The sequence below is a fragment of the Microtus ochrogaster genome, unplaced genomic scaffold, assembly GCF_000317375.1.
Source record: "Microtus ochrogaster isolate Prairie Vole_2 unplaced genomic scaffold, MicOch1.0 UNK120, whole genome shotgun sequence".
NCBI lineage: Eukaryota > Metazoa > Chordata > Mammalia > Rodentia > Cricetidae > Microtus > Microtus ochrogaster.
Genome location: NW_004949218.1, coordinates 628,882 through 638,147, shown reverse-complemented (window position 1 = coordinate 638,147; position 9,266 = coordinate 628,882). Strand labels below are relative to the sequence as shown.

The window sequence follows — 9,266 nt, the reverse complement described above, 5'->3', positions numbered from 1 at the left end:
CCTTGTTTATCTGTATATAATACCTCCCCCTTGTTTATCTGTATGTAATAACCTTCCCCTTGTTTATCTGTATATAATAACCTCCCACCTTGTTTATCTGGCCTCCTGCACAACTCTATATAATAAACAAGCTGAACTTCCAGAGTGCTAAGACTTCTGCACCAAGAGCTTGGTCCACCTGACGCCAGCTATTTCTTCATGTCTGACTTTCTGTCTCCCTGTCTGTTCTCATCTCTTCCTTCCCCCACTACCTCCAGTCAGGACAGGTTCCTGGAGCCAAGTAAAGACTCAACAGCCACCAGCTCCTGTGAGTCATTGATAGAAAGGTAAGCTGAAGGACCTAATACTCTGACATCTCTGACACAGGTAAGCAACCTGTGGCCAGAGAAAACCCTTAGGCAATGGGATGCAAGCATTGGGAGCTGGAAACCCCGGCATCCACTGGCAATGCATGGATAATCGTGGAAGGATGGGGTGCCATTATCCTGGGGAATCCACAGCTAAACTCCTGGAATATAACCATCCAGTCCTCAGAAGAAGATAGTTACCCTCTGAAATCCATGTTCTTTCCCTGCAGCATACCCACTAAACATGGTTGAGCTACGAGGACAATTGGCACACAATCAGAGGAAGCAGGCGTCATGGTTTGAGTCTGAAACGCTCCTAGGCTCATGTGTTGGAGCTCTTTGTCTCCAGCTCTAAGTGGGCCTTGAAGTAGGGCCTACTTGGAGGAAGCAGGCAACTAGGAACAGACCTTAGGCCATCCTTGCTGTGCTTCCTGAGTGTGGATGCAATGGACCAAGCTACCTCACACTCTGATCACCATGCCTTCCACACCACGACAGAACTGGAAACTCAAACAAGCCTGTGTTCCCTTAGGTTGCTTCTCATCAGACATCTGTTGTGGCAGTGAGAAAGTAACTAATGCCAAGTGTGCAGCCAGTTAGGACTGACTGACACTCGCCTATCAGGCACTGCGTAGAGCAGCTCTAGGCTCTCGTCTACCTGGGCCACCAACAAGGAAGAGAGTATGAAGGCAATTTGACACAGTTCTGCTTTTATTTGTCATCTAGTGAGAGTGACAGAACTCCCAGATCAGAAGACAGGAACAGAGGGCAGAGGCATCTGCATAGCATGCTAGGGCGGAGATGACCTTAAAGAGCCTCCGAGATTTCCAGAGTCAGGTGTGGTCAGGTAGATGTGAGTCCTAAGCAATGAGCAGAGTTCTTGGATGAAGACCATCTGCCAGAGAGAACACAGGGTACTCTGGGGTATGCAGGGAATGTTCTGTGTGATTGAAGAGGGGTGGGCAAAACCAGGCAAGAATGGACGTGATGATAGCTGAGCTGACAGAACAGCCAAGATCTAGACGTCTCCCACAAACACCCTAAGTTCTCTGAGAGCGTGGAAGGGATCACAGAAACTAGCAAGCATATTGTTTGGGTTAAGAGTTTTACCTCCGTAGTGAAAATAAGTAAAATGGGAACAAATAGGAAAGAGGATGTCAAACTATGCCTGTTTTACTAGTGACGTGCTTCCGAGCATGAGACCCTCAAAGACTCTACCAGAAAACTCCAAGTGTTGATAAACACTTAGTAAAATGTTCAGATGCAAAACCAATATGGAGAAATCAAAAGCCTTTCTAGTCATACCAATAATGAATTTGCCAAGAAAAAAAATCAACAGAGAAATCCAATTAACAGCTCCAAAAAAACAAACAAACACCTGGTCAGAGGTGGGAGACCAGTGTGCAAACCTTAAGACTCCAGAAGATAGGCCTGGAGGGATGGCTCAGCCGTTAAAGGCTGGGCTCACAACCAAAAATATAAGACTCCAGAAGATGGGCGGACCGCTTGTGTTTGTGGACTGGAAGACCTGATACTGTAAAAGATGCTACATTACCAAGAACAAGTAACGGCTTCAACACAATTCCCATCAAAATGGCAGTCACATTCTTTACAGAACTACAAAACCCCAATTCATATGAGAGTGCAAAAGATGCCAAATGGCCCACGAAATCCCAGGCAGAAAGAGCAATGTTCTAGGCAGCACAACACCTGCTCTCAGCTCCAGTCATAGGAACAAAAACAGCATGATATTGGCACACAAAAAAAACAGGCACAAAAATACCAACAAGATAGAAGAGAGGATTCGGAAATAAACACACGCAGCTACCAGGTCTGATTTTCAGGAAATGTGCTAAATTGTACATTAGAAAGAACTTCAACAAGTGCACTGGGAAAACAGGATGCCAGCACACAGGAAAGTGAAACTGGACCACATCATTCATCCTGGGCAAAAGTCAACTGAAAATGTGTAAAAGATCCGAGTGCTAGATTAAAGGAGAGCCTGGGTAAAATTCATTCCAAACATGAGAATTCTTTCACACAATGAGGTCAATCAGAGAATTGTATGGAATTATAGAAAATGATATGGGCTGAGAAGATTGCCCAGTGAGTAGTGTTTGCTGCCTCACAAATAGGAGGACTGGATCTCAGATCATCAGACGCCCTAAGCCAGAGGAGGAGGTACGCGCACAGCTGTAGCCCCGAAGTTCTGTGCTGAGAGGAGGGCTGGAGAGAGAAACGGTCCTGACCAGCTGGCCTGGTGAATAGCAGCAGTGAGACCCAAATACGAGGGAAGATGAGGACTGACCCCTGGGGTTGTTCTCTGAAGACATATCCAACCCCCATCCCCTCACCCCCCGACACACACTCCTGTGAAAGAAGAAAATGAAGACAGGACATTTTTATTGTGTTGGAGTGTGTAAGTCAAGAGCTCTTCCTATGCCCACAATTTCTTTTACACTGTGAGAGAAAACCCATAGGATGTTTCCATCTGGAGAGTGTAGTTGTCAGAATCAGACAGACTCCGGTTAAATACCAGCTTAACTCTAGTTCCTAGTCTAGCTGGAATTCTAGGAAAACTGACTGTATTTAAAGCCTTTTGCATTTCCGTTTCCTCCTCTGCATAGCAGTTATTGTGAGAAGTGAGATAAAAGAATATAAGCAGAGCCCAGTGAGACAGAAGCATGAAAACGTCACAATGAAGTGTGCTGTCTTAGTTAGGGTTTCTGTTGTGATAAAACACCACAATCGAAAACAACTCAGGGAGGAAAGGATTTACTCCAGCTTCTATCTTGCAGTCCATCATCCCGGGAAGTTAGGGTAGAAACTTAAGGCTAATCCTGGAGGCAGGAGCTGATACAGAGGCAAGGAAGAGAGCTCCTTACTGGCTTGCTCTCCAAGGCTTGCTCAACCTGCTTTCTCACTGCACCCAGGACCATCAGCCCAGGGGGTGGCACCACTCACAGTGGGCTGAGTCCTCCCACATCAATCAAGAAAATGCCCTGCAGACTTGCCTGCAGGCCAATCCTGGGAGGCATTTTCTCAACTAGGATTTCTTCTTCCCAGATGACCCTAGCTTATGCCAAGTTGACATAAAACCTAACCATCACACGCATTATTGTACAACAACTTAAAAATTAATTGGCGCCCCCAGAAATAAATAAGCACATCTTATTTGGGATCAAAACAGGATAGAAAATTATTTACTGAGGGATTATTAAAAATGAATTTACTTTGAAAGTTTTCAGTCAAATGTCTACTGTACATTAAGCATACCCACCCCCACTCCCCACCATTTCCCTCTCAGTGTCAACTTGATAAGATTAGAATCATTTGAGAGATAGGCCTCTGGGCAGAACTGTTCACTCTGGGTGGCTCCATTCCCTGGGCTGAGATCCTAAACTGTACCCAAGGGAGAAAACTTGGCTGAGCACATTTTCCATGCTGTTTCTGGTTGTGGCTATGATGTGACCATCTGCTTCAAGCCCTTGAACTATGAGCCAGAGTAAACCCCTTTCTCTCCCATCGCCTTTGCCAGACTGTTTATCACTGCAATAAAAAAGGACACTGACCTGTCCTCACCTCTCCCTCCTTACTGAGGACTTTGGTAAGGTTGTTTCTTAGGGGGAAATGGTGAGAAGTCACTCCTGGGCTGGCAGTGGCTTCCGGGTGATGTCATCATGGCTTGCAGACAGAAGGAAATGAAACTGGTAGGTGGCCCAAATGACGCCATCTAAGAGCCATTGTGAAGACCTTGGATATGGCAGGGACACTGCAGGCGTACAGGGGAGGAGCTTGGGGAGCAGCTGGTGCAGGGCCAACTCATCTGGAGAGTAGCTGCATTGCCTCCTCCTTTGGTTCTGCAGATGCAATTATGTCAGCTTCAAAGATGACAGAATCTTCCTCAAGCATTTCCAAAGGATAAAAGCTACATTTTCCTCGGCAGTTCTAAGGTGACGAGTGGGTACTGCAGATCCCGAATCTCCTCACGTGAAACACTAAGCGGCATGTGTTTTTGGAGGCATGCTTTTGTGCCTCAGGTCTGCTGCTTTCCAGAGCATGCTGATTGTTCTCTTTCTGGGGTACGTGCAATGCATTAATCCCTGGGAAATAGTGGTAGAAACATACCACTTTCTGCAGCTCATCTGCAAAGTGTATTTGCATAAAATGCAACCTGTATGCTGGATGTATTTATATTAAATTGTTTTAAATTATAACTATTTCAAAAATTGTTGATTTTTTTTATCACAAATGATAGTCTAGCAAATTATTTTTCTGTTATTTTTCCCCTGTGAAGCAAGCATCCAAACTTCAGAGATATTGCTAATCAGGGACTATACATACCTTAGAAATTTTAGAAATAATTTACCACTGTAATATTGAAAAGTCTTACAAGTGCCAGGCATACAGTTAGTGTTCGATAAAAGTTTCTCCTTCACTCGCTGCATCACCAGGGCCATCTAGAGAAAGAGCTTCACTTTTCCTCCATCTTGCCTTGATATCCCATCCCTCTCCCTCTGCATGTCATGTCCCTCCGTGTCTAGCCTCCCTCAAGTCATGAAATACCTTCAGACAGCTGTCTTAGCCACTGTGCTCTTGCTGTGAAGAGACACCATAAGCAAGGTAACTCTTAGAAAGGAGAGTAACTGGGAAACGGCTTACAGCTTCAGAGGCTTGGTCCATTATCATCATGGTGCTCTCAAGCAGGCGTGGTGTTAGAGAAGTAGCTGAGAACTTTATGTCCTTATCCTGATCCTTAGGCAGCAGGCAGAAAGAGAGAGAGAGAGAGAGAGAGAGAGAGAGAGAGAGAGAGAGAGAGAGAGAGAGAGAACAGACATGGGCTTTTGAAACCTCAAAGTCCATCCTTGGTGACACACTTCCTCCCACAAGGCCACACCCTCTAATCCTTCTCAAACAGTTCACCAGCTGGGGACTATGCATGCAAATATTTTAGCCAATGGGGGACATTCTCATTCAAACCACAACAGTTCTGCTTCAAGCGTACCAGGAGTTTGCAGTACAAGGCAGACCGAATCCTTTGCAACAAACTCAAGGCAGTACAAACCTGGGTAGACTAGGCTGCCTCATGCTCACGTGTCTCCTCTGCATTTTTAGTCTTGCTTCCATTCATTCAACTCTGGAAGAACTGTGATGGAGCCAGCAAAACAGCATAGCTTCCCGTGCCCTCGCCAGCAGGGAGCCCCTGTCTTTATTCACAATGCAAAACCAAGAAAAAGTAACACATGCCCCGCACACTCACTGTCATGTGGAGAGACTGTCAATGGGGAAGCTTTGCGAGCTTCTCTCTCCAACCATAGAGACTCCTTCTTAGGACCTGTGGGGGTGTTTCCAGAACCTCTCATAACTTATAATGAGTCCCCGTCATTAGCAACAACAACAAAATCGTTACCACTGTCAGTGTAGAAGCATAAAATATTGTAAGATATTTGTTTGTTTCCATGTTATTTTAGTAATTTATAGGGTGTTTAAAAACTCTCAATCATGTCATTTTGTGTTGAATTCTGCCTGGTTTTAAACTTTTATTTTGTTTGTGTAATGAGGGAGGGTATGTACCTGTCAGTGCTCACAGTGGTGACTGTGGAGGCCACAGGAGGACAGGCTTCCTGCTCCGTCACTTTCCATCTTATTCCCTTGAGACAGGCCTCTTGCTGAACCTGGAGCTAGGCTGGTGGCATCTGAGCCCCAGTGGGAACTCCAGTCTCTGCTCCTCTCAGCACTGGGGTTAAAGGTGCTTGCAGTGACTTTTCATTTAGATTATGGGATCTGAACTCAGCCCTCATGTTCCAGCAGCAAACACTCTTACCCATTAAGCCACTTCTCCAGCTTCCGAATTCTATTTAATGAGACATCTTCCTCATGTCTACTTCCACTCAGGCAGATCCAGGGTCTGGGCTTCTCCAGCTTCCCTCTTGTGGATGTTTTATTTCAACCCCATTTCCATTCCAAGTTCTGCGTCCTATGTCACACAGGGCAGTGGCAATGTAAAAAGGGTAATATGCCTCATATCTTAGCTTCTGGATGAAATTGGGGAATTCCCTCCTCTCCTTAGAAAACCAACATATTCAGCAGAGAAGAAATGGGTCTGGTGGATGAAACCCTGGAAGACAGAATGAAAAAAGAATAGAGACACTATCTTACCTAATCAAGAGCAGAGGTGGTGATGGCACCTTCAAAGATGGTGATGTATATCAACCATTAGACGGTACCTCTGGACCAGTGCTGGAAATGCAGGGGCTACCCTTCCATGCAGCATAGACCAATTCTAAAGCTGTGACAAAGCCCCTTCTTCCATTCTGGCATGTCCTTAGGAGCACTGAATGCGGAGTCCAGAAGACAGATGGAGACCTGGGTCTCAAGTGCCTACACGGCTTCTGCAAGAAGAACACAAACCTTCAGATTCTCTGCTTTCACCTCACTGGGGAGCCAAGTAAGAAAGTGGCAATTCCCATGCCAATACCCTTGCTCTTGCTGCAGGGAGAACCGACTCAAGAACATGCTGAGAGAGCACCTTTTACCATGTTGGCTGAAGCAACCGTCCCCACCTATTCTCAAATCTCCCAATCTGTGACTCCCAGCAGCCTCACTGCACCCCCACTCTAAATGTCTACAAAATCAATTTCCTGTTTTCTTCAACCGTGAACTTTTTGAGAGCTGGCATAGTGTTAGCTAGTCTTTGCCCATAGTGTTAGCTTGCATAGTGTTAGCTAGTCTTTGCCCAGTGTCTATATGGGGTCTGGCCCAGGCAGGAACCTGTTCTATGATTACGAATAGCTTGATAGAAAGAGGGGGGCACATCCCTTACTGACATTCAGATAGTGAGCAGGCAACTGTCTTTGCTACCCAGAGCCACTAGTTGCCAACTATGTCCATCTTCAGTACACAGATGATCCTCCATTTGTGATGACTTTTCTAGGACTCTGCCAAACATAACCAGGCTAGAATTTGGAAGACATATTGGAGCAATTCTGATTTAAGGGGTAACCCCATTCATCAGACCAAGCAGCTATAAGAAGATACAACCAGTCCTGTGGGGAGTCACTCGAGGAAGGCCATTGCTACAGGAACAACTCTGCTCCCTCATTATGGAAGTAAGGATCACAGAGACTAAAAGCTATGCAAACCAGAAAGGGGAGAGACTGGGAGAGGTTGGAGCTTTGTCTATAGGAGGATACAGAAAAGAAAATATACATAGGTGTTTGTTCCTGTAAGTCCTTCTGTCTAAGAACAGGGCTTTGTTAGGGCATTTTTTTTAACCTTACGGAGCTTTTACTTCTGTATTATGGTTTCTGATTTTGTGTTTTACTTCATTTCTCTGGTGTAAGTATGTATGTTTATGTGTGCTTCTTGGGCTTTTTCTTTAGCTTTTCCCTCTTTTGTTTGTTTACTTGTTTTGTCCTAGTCTGCTTTTTTTTTTTAAGTTTCCTGTTTGTTTTCAAATGAGAGAAAGAAAAGGTGTGGTTTGGATAAGTGGGTGGAGGGGAACTGTGATCATAATATATCTAATGAAAAAGTTAGATTATATATAAAAAAACGATAGTGTGTTGATATCTAGTGCTCTCTGATGGTCTATCTTTTTGTCTAAACTGGTCTCCAACTCACTACATAGCCATGTTGACCTTGAGCTTCTAACCTTCTTACCTACAACTCTCAAGGGCTGAGATTACAGGCCCACACCACCATTTTTTTTTTTGGCACTGTTCAGGCACTGTTCCAAACAATGGAGAATTGGACATTAATTTACAAATTTTTGAACTTTTCTGGGAAGGAACAAGTACATTTTATCAGGGTAGCTGGTCCTGGTCCTGACACAAGCTAGCAGTAGCAGGCCTGGGAAGCAGGTGGGCTGTGACACGAAGGGAAGGACAACAGGAGGGAGGCTGGGGACCAGCAACTCTAGCGAGCACCTGCTGTCCACCCTCACCATGACCTCACAAGAGGGACACTGCTCTTTACAGGACAATTAGGAGCCAGAAGAGAAGCTTTCACTCACGTCCACTCGGAAGTCTTCTAGACGTCGGAATTTGACAAGGTATTCTTGCAGTTTGGGGGTCAATGTCCAAATTTTTGGCTTTGGAATATTTCAAGAAGGCCCAGAACTTCTCTAATCCATAGAGCTGGCCAGCCTCATAGTCCTTCACAGTCTCCTCCTGGAAATCCTTGAATATGTCCAGTCGGAACTTCTTCTCCAGACCATAACTGTAATATCGAAAAAGGCACTCCAAATCGTATCGGTAGCCTTCTTTGGCATCCTCCAGTGCCAGCTGCTTGAACTCCTCATACATCTTTTTATTGAAGTGATCTCGGAGGAAGAACGACCAAAAGCAGAAAAGGGTGTTCATCTCCTGAGACTGGCCAATACCCAAGCGCTTCCGCTCATTAAGGCAGCGCTTCCGATACTTGTGGTAGACATGTTGTGTGAAGCCATTTTCCTTGAGCAGCTCATGGGAAGGATGCTGGAACTTGGGTAATGACCCGCACCACCATTTTTAAAAAGATTTGTTTATTTTTTTGTACATTGGTATTTTGCCCGCATGCATATCTGGATGAGAGTGTAGAATCCTCTGGAACTGGACTTACAGACAGTTGTGAGCTGTAATGTGGGTGCTGGGAATTGAATCCAGAGCCTCTGGAAGAGAAGTCAGAGCTCTTAACCATGAACCATCTCTCCAGCCTCTCTATTCTTTAAATATTGTGTTTTATATTACTGCTGGGCAGAAAAACAGAGTTTTCTTCTCAGTTCATTTGCCTGCAGGACAGACTATTTGACCACACGGAGAAACCTCGGGTGACCTCTGGCCATTATATACAGACTACAGAAACATTCTATGTTGATTGCCTTGGCGGGTTACTTAGTCTAGGGGTTGTAACCCACCTGGCAGTTCAGTTATTCCAGGGTTA

General features: G+C 45.1%; 1 pseudogene; it reads right to left on the bottom strand.

Annotated features, from left to right (window-relative positions):
* Window positions 1-8,328: 8,328 nt before the first annotated feature.
* Window positions 8,329-8,845, bottom strand: LOC101990023 (annotated as a pseudogene).
* Window positions 8,846-9,266: the final 421 nt, after the last annotated feature.